Source organism: Rousettus aegyptiacus, unplaced genomic scaffold, assembly GCF_014176215.1.
Source record: "Rousettus aegyptiacus isolate mRouAeg1 unplaced genomic scaffold, mRouAeg1.p scaffold_m13_p_2, whole genome shotgun sequence".
Taxonomy (NCBI): domain Eukaryota; kingdom Metazoa; phylum Chordata; class Mammalia; order Chiroptera; family Pteropodidae; genus Rousettus; species Rousettus aegyptiacus.
In genome coordinates, this window is record NW_023416295.1 from 72270469 (window position 1) to 72281214 (window position 10746).

Genomic DNA, 10746 nt, shown 5'->3' on the forward strand with positions numbered 1-10746 from the left:
CCTAGGAATACTGGATAGGTTCAATGTTATAGGTAATTGTTTAAACTAATCAATGCTATTGGTATAATAAGCATATGCTGTGTAGATTAATTTTCTAGCCTGTCAGATAGTACCCCAACCAGGGAGTATGTGGAATTATGTGGAAGTGCTTTTGGTTTGGAGGGATGGCATCAGAATTTGTGAAGTTAAGCGTCATGAACATGATTTATAGGACAATTCTGCAAAAAAGATTGCTCCCCACGAATGCCTAGATTGCCACTGTTGAAAAATAACACCTAAGGAACTACCCCTCTGAGGAAAGAAAAACAATTTATTCCTGGCCCTCATGTCACTAGTAGGCCCTGTTTCTCTTTTATGGCATGAGGATCCATTCTGACCTGTAGCTAGAAACCCATTGTCTTGAGGCAAAGTAAAATAAAACAAAGCCAATTAGTTAGCAGACCCCTGAGAGATTTCATTGACCCCCAGATACACTCCATACAGTAGGAGTCAAAAAATACCACAGGACGTCCTAAAACTCAGAGAAGGTTCAAATGCATGACTTTCTGAGACTTCTTCCTTCAGTTTCATGCTACATGTCCCAATATGACTTGACAACAATGAAGAATGATTAATTATGAGGTAGGCTTGTAGGCTTCATTCTTTGTCCTGAGAAATGGTCTCCATCTTTGTGTGGCTATGCCCTGCCATTGAATGATCTTCAGTACTTTGGTAAGTACTGAAGTATCAGATGTTTTATTTTTCACATCTGTTACAATGTCATAACATATTCTCCGTGAGGTATGAACAAAAGATAGCTGATTTGAAGTTTGCTGTTCACGTTAATTTGTTTCTCTTAATACATAATAAGTACTGATATTAAGTCAACATTCACTTACTGCCCCACCTCCATGGTCTAGCTGGAGCTCCTGTCCCTTGCCCTGCCTTTGTACTGTCTTAGGACTCTAGGCCCAGTCTGCTGGCCTTGGTGTGGACAAGTCTTTTGTTTTTCTTTTTACCTTCAATCCAGGAGACCTATTTCAGAAATTTCAGATGCAATCAAACAGGAAAACAAAGGTATAGATTTCTGAGTCTAAGGAGCCAAATTTCATATGTTTCTTGATCTAGTTTCTAGGCACAGAGAACACTGTCCATTTTCTCAATATTTCTAAGAAAACCCACATCTGACACAATAATTGTGTGGCTTCATGTTTAAAGCTCATGTTCTCTCAGTCTTCCATATATCATTCAGAGTGATTTGTTCTACTCTAAATAGCAGCACTATTGTGAAACCAAATCCTAGAGAACTTTCCTGCCTTTCGAGTGTTTCTTGGATGCTTAAGATTTTTGAATGAGAACAGTCCATCTAAAGTAACTTTCTTTAATCCTGAGATTTGATTCATCCTAAACTGTTGGTATCTCAATTTTCTCTTCTAGAATTACTAAGTTCCAACAAGTGTAACATTAATCTTGATATATTCTTGTTTTGCAAGAGTCAGAGAGATTTACTATTCTCAGAGAAATGTATTTCAAATTATTTTTTATTACAAGATCTTCAGCAAATAGTCAAATTAACTTTAAAATACATCTTTTACATAAGAAGTTGACTTACTGTTTGATGGTATTAGTGATAATGAACTTGGTACCATCTAATTACTTCCTCAGTACTCCTCTCCCTGATGATACACCCAAACTGTTACAACCCTTAATAGAAAAGGCATGTAACTAATAGAGGCTAAATTAAGTTCTTAATTTTTCTCTAAAATGCTTCTAACTTTCAGAGAATAGATGAAAAATAAATGATGTATTTATTTGAATGCTAATTAAGCCCCTTTTGATAGTAAAAGTGAACTAAAGTATTTGATGAAAAATTTCCACTGTTTCCTCATGACAGTTTATACTGGGACATTTGTGTCCTATGGATGCTATCTTGAAATTGCTCCACACATTACTTTTGATACCATTTCAGTTTTGCTCTAATTTCTAGCTTTTCAAAAAGATTTGAAGAGCTCCAGTTGTGAAAATGAACTTATATTTACTGCCTATAAATAAAAAGATAGACTGGTTTATGCTATAGTAACTGTCCCCAAATCTTAGAGTGGCACAAAACAAAAGATTTTGTTTTTTCACTCTTGCTATGTATCCAATGTGGGCCAATGGTCTTGGCTCATTGCAGATCCAGGCTGGCACAGGTTTCATTTCAACACAGACTTCCCTCACCTGGGAGGGGAGAATAGAGCCTGCATTCCCACACTGGGTCAATTAAATGACACTCTTTGGAAGGGAATGTAGACCGTTTCTTGTACTCCTGTTGATATTTCATTGACCAAAGTAAGGCCGCATCTAAATTCAAAGGGGATTGGCAAGTACACTGCTACATCAGCCCAGAAATAGAAGAATGAGAATGTTTCTGCAGACCTCCAATGTCTAACTCCCCAGTAAATACTCTATCTCCCAAATCTGGCTCTCAGCAGCCTGATGCCTCAGATCATATTTGGGGGTCTTTTCCTTATTTCTCTTTCTGTCAAGTCTTATCACATCCTATCACACAAGGCAATAGTGTCTATAAAACAAATATAGTAAAAGTCATTTTACAGACACAGTATAAGTTTTAAGTATATTAGCTCAAAGAGTTAATGTTTAGTTTTTATATCACTCGGTTTTCAATTTTTAATTATTTCCACTTATAGGCTTGTGGAAATAAGCAATTATATATTGAAATGTATTCAAGACATTGTGGTAACTAGAAAAAAAATCCTCTTTTCAGGTTTTCTTTATACCTCTCCAGGAATCTTTTATATACCATACTTCTTATAATTATTCCCTGTAATCCAGTAGTTAGCAATTCCTTTATGATCTCTTTCACCTCCACTTCCAAAATCAACTGTTGCTGGTTTTCCTTATAATTTTTTACATTATCTACATTCAGTTCATCTCTCAAATCAATGCTATCACCCCTTTTGGTATCCGAGTTGTCTCCTCTAAGCTATTTCAAGATTGTGCCACTTCTTTTCTATGTTGAATATGGCTTGTCTGAGGAAAAAGAAACTAATTGTTGCAACTCCCATATGGAAGCTGCAAAGATTGTTGGAAACTGCTCTCTACTGCTCCAGGCTACAAGCACTGCACTAGGTCTTACATGTTTGTTTGACAATCTCACAGCAGGAATCACTGTGAGAAGAGGAAGAAAGTGAAATAACAAGGAAAGTAGATGTCAAACTCATATATATATATATATATGACTATATATATATATACACACACAAACTATACACACACACACACACACACACATACACACACACAAGATCTAATAAGAGTATTACCATATCCTCTAACGTTGAAGAATTTAAAAACTTGTCTGACCCAAACCTTTTACAATCTTGGAATATGGCCCTCTCTCTCAGTTAATCTATCTCATTAATACATTTTACAGAAATCGCTTGCTTATTTTGGGCTGGATCCTCAGCGATCACCTATGGATTATTGCCATAGCCTTTAAACTACCTTCTCAGTTTCCAGGTTGCCTCTCATCTGATGCAACCTGCTGACAATTATTAATTTGCTTAACACTTGTGACAGAGTAATTACTGAGATATTAATCTTATTTTATTCTCTCTAACTGGAGATGGTAAATAATTAGAAGTAGATTTTTTGTTCTACCCAAAAAAAAAGCCTTTGGTATTGAGCCTGAGCTGTTAGGTTAGCAATAATTTCTGTGAAGCATAAATTTCGATAAATCCAGAGCACATTTCATCATATCCAGGCTTTTGTAAGAATAAACTAATTGGGGGGTGGGGTGATGCTTAGTGCTAAGAAAGCCAAATGGCTTAATAATAAAACAGATGTAGGTCGTTCTAGCAAGGTGGTGGAAGGTTCAGAGTTGACAGGTTTTTAGAGTAGCATGGAACCGTGTCCTACTTTCTCCCACACAGTGCCCCCAATGACAAAACGATCCACTGTAAAATAACCATGGTGACAAAATGCAAAAAAGGCCATGGTGTTAGAGGTATGGAAAAAGTGTATGTCTTCGTACTTGTGTTAACTCTGGGATGATGTGATGTTCCCTTGTGTGGAGGCATGAGGGAAGGAGAGGGATAACGGTGGAGAAGTGTAGTTAGCATTTTTCCTCAGTTGCTTCTCATTGATGCAGCGAAGAATCGCAGGTCAGAGAGATTTAGAAAAGATTTATTAAAAGTATATTTTAGAAAGACAAAACATGCCCCAAGGAGGCACATGGTTTTAGCAATGAGAACTGTAACAGAGCGCTGTAACAACAACCACAATAACCAACACAAAAGAGATCCCAGAAGTGGGAATGTCTGTATTATATTTGGGCCATGATGAGTGGTTCCAAAAGCATTCCTTGATGATTGGCAAATGAGGTCATTTTGATCGACACTTGGCTACTGTGTAACTCTTTGCCTGGTGCACATGTTACATACCAACAATTCTTCTATCCTTGAGGTGTTCTTTGGGCAGTCTCTAGACAGGGCCCCTCTTCCTTTATTCCCCCTGTTGCTCATGTCTGACTAGCTACCTAACACTTGGAACAAGAGGCTTTGAATTCTGCTTTGAAAGGACCACACAGCCTTGAACAAGAACATATTAGGAATAGATACAATGGGCTAAAGACTAGAGGCCTCATTCCAATTGTGCAATTTTAACATGCATCTCAGGGAGGCTCCTCTCACCAAAAATACATATGTAAATATGACTTAGATGGTATTATTTCTTGCCTCTGGTAGAAAGAGACCTAGTCTGATTATATGATTTATGAAGTAAAATTAGGTGAAGTTTTCCTCATTTGGAGGATGTACACTAAATTCATGGCCATTCTATAACATTCTCAGCATTAAAATCTCCTACTCAGAAACCTCACAGGCTTAGAGTACTTGCTGAATTACAACTGTGTCCAGTAGGTGAGTGTTCATAGATCTCCATAGTTTGTTCTGACCTTAGCTATAAAAAAATTAATTTTCTCCTTCTTTCAAAGACATATTATCTGCTCTGGTCAGCCTTGCCTCTTTACTGTAACCCCATACCAATATTTACTCATTCTTTGAACTCTGACAGTTTTTTAGCCCCATACAACTCTAGCATATAAAATAAACCACTTTACTTATATAATCTAGAACTGGTTTATTTGGTTACTTCATTTGGTTAGAGTTCTTAAGGGGCTAAAACCTTCTTGGGGGCAAGAACAAGGTCTTATAAATTCTCTTACCATATCGGTATCTAGCAAGAGCCTGAGCATAAAATAAATATTTGCTAATTGACTGCATTATCTCTAAATTCTTCTCATATGGAGTTGTGTCTGGGTCAGTATCTCATTCTGGAAGAAACCATGACATTCAGGATAATAGACTAAGCAACTGCACATGCATTATCACGGTAGAGAAGTACAAAGACAATTGGTGGGTGGTTTCATTTGAAGAACATAAAGTGACTGAGTTAGCTCTGAAAAGTGCCAGTTGGTGTTCCCAGGTGGTCAACATCATCATGCCTGTTCTGAGAAGAGAACCGAAGCCCAGAGAAAGGGGCCAGATGTTTAAAACCCCTAAACATAAGACCTGAGGCATTGGGTCCTGAGCATGTATTTTCCCTCAGTGCTTACCTTAGTAATTACTATATCAAAGGAAGTAAAGACTTAGAGATATAACTAGAAGTACTATAGAAAAGACAAGAACAGAGAACATCAACATATTATTCGGCCCCTTGTTTAATTTGGAAAAAGACAACAGATATAAAAGTTCCCTTTGCATTGCATATGCTAAACCAGAGAATTCTTATTTACCATATATCTCATTTTCGTATAGGATAATACTAAGGACATCTGTAAACTAGCAGACTACTGATATCTAGAATGTCTATAGCTTGAATAATCACCCTTTAAATATACCCTAAAAAGCAGAACCAGAAATCTAAATTCAAAGATGGAAACATTTAAAAGATGAAACCAAGTAACTTATTATTGTATTGATGCTGTTTTAAAATATTTATTAAAATGCAGACAATAAAAATTTGTATTGCTTTTGAATCTGCTTTTTCTATACCCATTGTATCATAGGGATTCTGTGAGAATGACTGGCTCTCACGGGTCTTTCTTTTCTGTTAACCTTTTCTTGTTATGAAAGGCATAAGACAAGAACAGTCATTGATTGGGGAATTGAAGCTCTCTCATAAAAGATGAGTATGTCGACAGAAATATCGTCAGCTCTCCGGCATGCGGGTCAAATATTCCTTAATCTCACTTGTGTCAAGGGATTGCATGACCACCCCAGACAAGGACAGCCAATATTACCTGCACTGGGAATCAGACCTGTTGAAACGTGTGGAAAAGGGACAGACTGAGCTAAAGAACAGCAGTGCCTCCCTGAGACACAGAGAATCATGTCTAGCTGGATTTCAAATACCAAATGAACTGTATTTTCGATTTTACTGTCTGACATTTACCAGGGGGAAAAAGATACATAAGTAATGAGGCAAAAGGGCATGACAAGCTGAGTGCGTATTTTCCCATTACGTTAAGAAATGAACCTAGACAAAATTGCACTTAGAATTAAAAATTAAAATGAATTAAATGAGTATGTTTCACATTTGTTAGAGCATCCATAACAAATTCAACAATTCTCAAAATATACGTATGCGGTTAATATTTTTTTCATGCTTTGCCCTAACAATATTACTCGCTTGTTTTCATTCTATTATGCTGCACATTATTTTAGGTTGGTATGTAAACACTGGCATCTGTGTCTGTCTCCTCCAACTATGTTATTTTTTCTAATAAGAACAGCTGTTGTCATTATCGACTGCTTAGTATTTGCTAGGCATACTGTTAGTACTGTACATACATTATTCTATCATTTAACCCTTAACCAAAATTTTATACAATAGTATTCTCACCATCATTTTAAGGTAAAAAAAATTCAGTAAAGTCACATAGCACATTAAATGGTGGAGCTAGCTTCTGGAGTACAAAATCAAATCTTCTTTCCTTTTCAGCCTCCCAACACAGGTTCTGCCTGCTCTGCGTTCTCTCTCAGTAAGGACTGTGACTGTATGAGTTTGCTTTCACATGTGAACAAAACAATAGGCTGAAGCATCATTAATGACGTATCATTACTGTGGCTGCGAGTGTTTTCGTAGATAAACCATCAGGTCAGTCACTTTGCTCTAGAGTAACACACCCACACACACACCCACACACACCCACACCCACACCCACACCCACACATTTGGAAAGCATATTTTGGCTTTAAGCATACAAATTATGACTCCTGATCATACCTGATCATTCATAATAAATTGACCCAGATTTTTTTTTTTTTTTTGTAGTCAGGTAGTCATCTGTTTATGATAACTAAGAGAGAATCTGATCCAACATCTATGAATGTTGCTTGGTAATGAATATATGCTTAATTTTCTGGATTTTATAGCCCAAAACATTAACTTTCCTCTTCGGATTTCCTCGTCCAAGGTTGTTGCTGTGACAAGGAGTAGTGCAGGTGGTCAAGGCTCTAATTATACTCTAATGAAAACCAATATTTACAGCTGAAAGGTACCTTTGTGGTTTGGCATGGCTCCAAGAACTTAGACTTTCTTAATGCTGTACCACGTTAAAAAAAAAATTTAAAAAGCCTCTCCCAGCACCTGTATAAGGTGTTTAAAATGTCATTACCACCTGTAATTACATGGAGAATCCAATTACCACAGTTAAGGAATCAGATTGGTAAGTACAATTTGTACGTGTTGACCATGTTGCTTATAAACATTATAACTGGAGAAGTACATATAATGGGTGATTGTGTGCATCTTGCATAAAACCCCGAAGAGCAATTATAAATATAAAACTAATAAGGAATAATAAGAATAAATGAGTTTCACTGAAGTAATGACATTTTACAAGCTGTAGTTGAGTTTTTTCAGTTTTAAAAAGTAGAGAAAATTATCCTCAAATGAAAATGAAAAACTCATATAACATATTGAAATAAACAACAAAGAAATATAGTAATTATCTAATAGAGATGTGTTATAGTTTTCATATTCCCTCTGTAACTTGACTCATGTTGCATGACCAAATTGGAGACTACTCCAAGCACACCGAAAGGTTTCTGGAAAAAGATGTGCGTGGATCCATGTGAATGCTGGAATCAGTGAAAAGGAGCTTACCAATCCCTCGTGACATTCATCATGGCAGTTATATGAGTTACACTAAATTACGATCTTTTTTTTTTATAGATGGAGGTGTGATACGTACAGAACCATCTGCCAGCTTATTATATGGTCAGTAGCAGTGAATGAAATGGAAATTACAGGAATAACTAACGTAATCTGAACAGTAAGTGGCACACAAAGACTTGTGGGACTCTGGTTTTAGCCAACATTTTTGGTCTCCTGGGAACCACCTTAGAAAGATTGACTGTTGCCAAGGATAAGTTCAATTGTGTGAAGGATGGAAAACATCAGTTTTTAGATACTAGCTAGGTTTTGTCTATACTTCTTGCCATATGTAGTCAATGAATTCTGTATCATGGGTCCTTGATATAAACTTAATTACCATGACACATGAGGAAAAATAGGCAAGTATTCTAACTGAGTTATAACTTCTTCATAGACAGATTTCATGACTATTAATTTCTTTTTCAAATATTTGCAAATATTCACCAGTCTATAGGAAATAGATACAAGATAAATATTTTTTTTTCCTGGAGTTTTATATATACATTGTATAAGAATAAAAATAATTGTACATGTTGTCTCACAAAGAGGTTCTGGACCAGACACAGGCAATAATCTGACTTCTCCAATTGAAATAAGTGGCAAATACTAAAATTACACTGCCCTGATTCAGTGCCAGTTGGTTCATTATCACGAGCTTCTTGAAGCTCTCGTTTGATTCTCCCATTGTGTTCTTCACATTGTCACACACTAGTCAGACTCTTTTTAAAACACTCTCCTCCCCTTTTCTAATGACATAATTTTCTCATAGTTCTCTGACTTGAAATGATTTTTTTCAGTCTTTTTTACTAACTCTTCTATATTTATACCTCTTCTCTCTCAGAAACTTCTCTGGCCAATTCATATACTTCTCTGGTTTCTACCTCCATGCATACACCATCACCTCTAAATATATTTCTCTAGCTGAGTCTCATCTTGAGGCAGGATAGTTAGGCTAGGAAAATGCCACCCACCCAGTCCAGGATATGGTTCTGGAATTTTTCTTAGTCCCCCACTAGCCTTCTCCTGCTGCTCTGGAATTTTTCCCTTGTCCCTTACTCAGCCCTCTCCCTGTTTTGATTTCAAGTATGTGACTCCAGTGTGAGAAACAAGCCAAGGTCAGAAGACAAGATAGATGGCCTAGGGCAGCCTCCATCCCTCCAGGGGGCAGGAGAAACAGACCAAGACTGGGAGGCAGGATGGATAGCCTTGGGACACTCTTCACCCCCAAGAAAACAAAAACCCTAATTCAGACAGCTCGGGGCAAATTCTCTAAGCTGCCTCTCTTTTAAGTGTGTGTGTGGTGTTTTGTTTGTTTGTTTGTTGCTTTAATAAAACTTGCACTGTCCTGCTTGCTGTTCGACGTGTCCTTAAATTTTTTCTCGCAGGCCTAAGACAAGAACCTGGTCACCAGAGCTCCAGATCAGGGTCCCTCCTTAGACTCCTACTCTGTCAAGCTCTCTGGCAATCTTATGCTAGAAAAATATTTGTAATTGTTTGGTAGTCAGGACTTCCTGATTTTCCAGGCTCAGATATCAACCAGCCAGTACTGAATGGTTTTTCCATCCCATGCTGTATCTTCCTCTTAATCAAAGTCTTGATTCTTCACATGACCATTTATCCAAAAATATAAGCTGGACTCCATCTTTCTCCACCCTCTTCCCATCACCTGATCTAAGTTTCTACAATCTGCATTACTTTTTTCTTTATATTCCATTGCTATGGCCTGGGTTCAGGACTCCAACATTCCTCTAAAGATTTCCTGTGGCATTCTAACTAATCTTCCTGCTTCCATCTTAATCTATTTATCAACTACTGTAAATCTAATCATGTCATTTTCCTGCCTAAAACCCTTTACTGGCTCTCCATCTTACATAAGGTAAAATACAAATTTGGAAGTATGGCTCACTTATTCTATACCTTTCTCACTGCATAATCTGCTCTCTCTCCATAAATCACATCTTACATTTTACTAACTATGAGCATGCTTTTTCTCAAATGTCTGCTTGGCAAACTCCTCTCTATCTTTCAAAATTCTGAACAAATATAATCGCTTATTTGAAAAAAAAATGTGATGTCCTCTCACAAACCTAGATGTGTCTTCCTCTGTGCTTCCACAGATCTATCTGCAGACGTCTATAATGGGTCTTATCACATCATCTTGAGATTATTTATTTAATAATAGACTAAGATCCTTAAGGCAAGGGCCCATTTCTTACCCAATTTCATATTCTTAAGCTGCTGTAGAATCCACATATAGCAGGGCTCAGTAACTACTTGTTAAATAAGTAAATACATACCAGTTTTTCCAAAATCGTTATTGATTGTTAGTATACCATTAGATGGTTATTCAAAGATCTGTCCTAACCCTTCAGGCAGTTGTGTTGACTAAAAGTAAATTATTTTTATATACATTTCTTTATAAAGGAGAGAAAGGGAAAGAGCAGTACACCAACTGTCATTTTTGTTTGTTTGTTTTCATTTTTCTGATTTTCTTCCTCCCATATGTATTGAGTAGTTCCCTCATATAATACACATGGTGCTTAA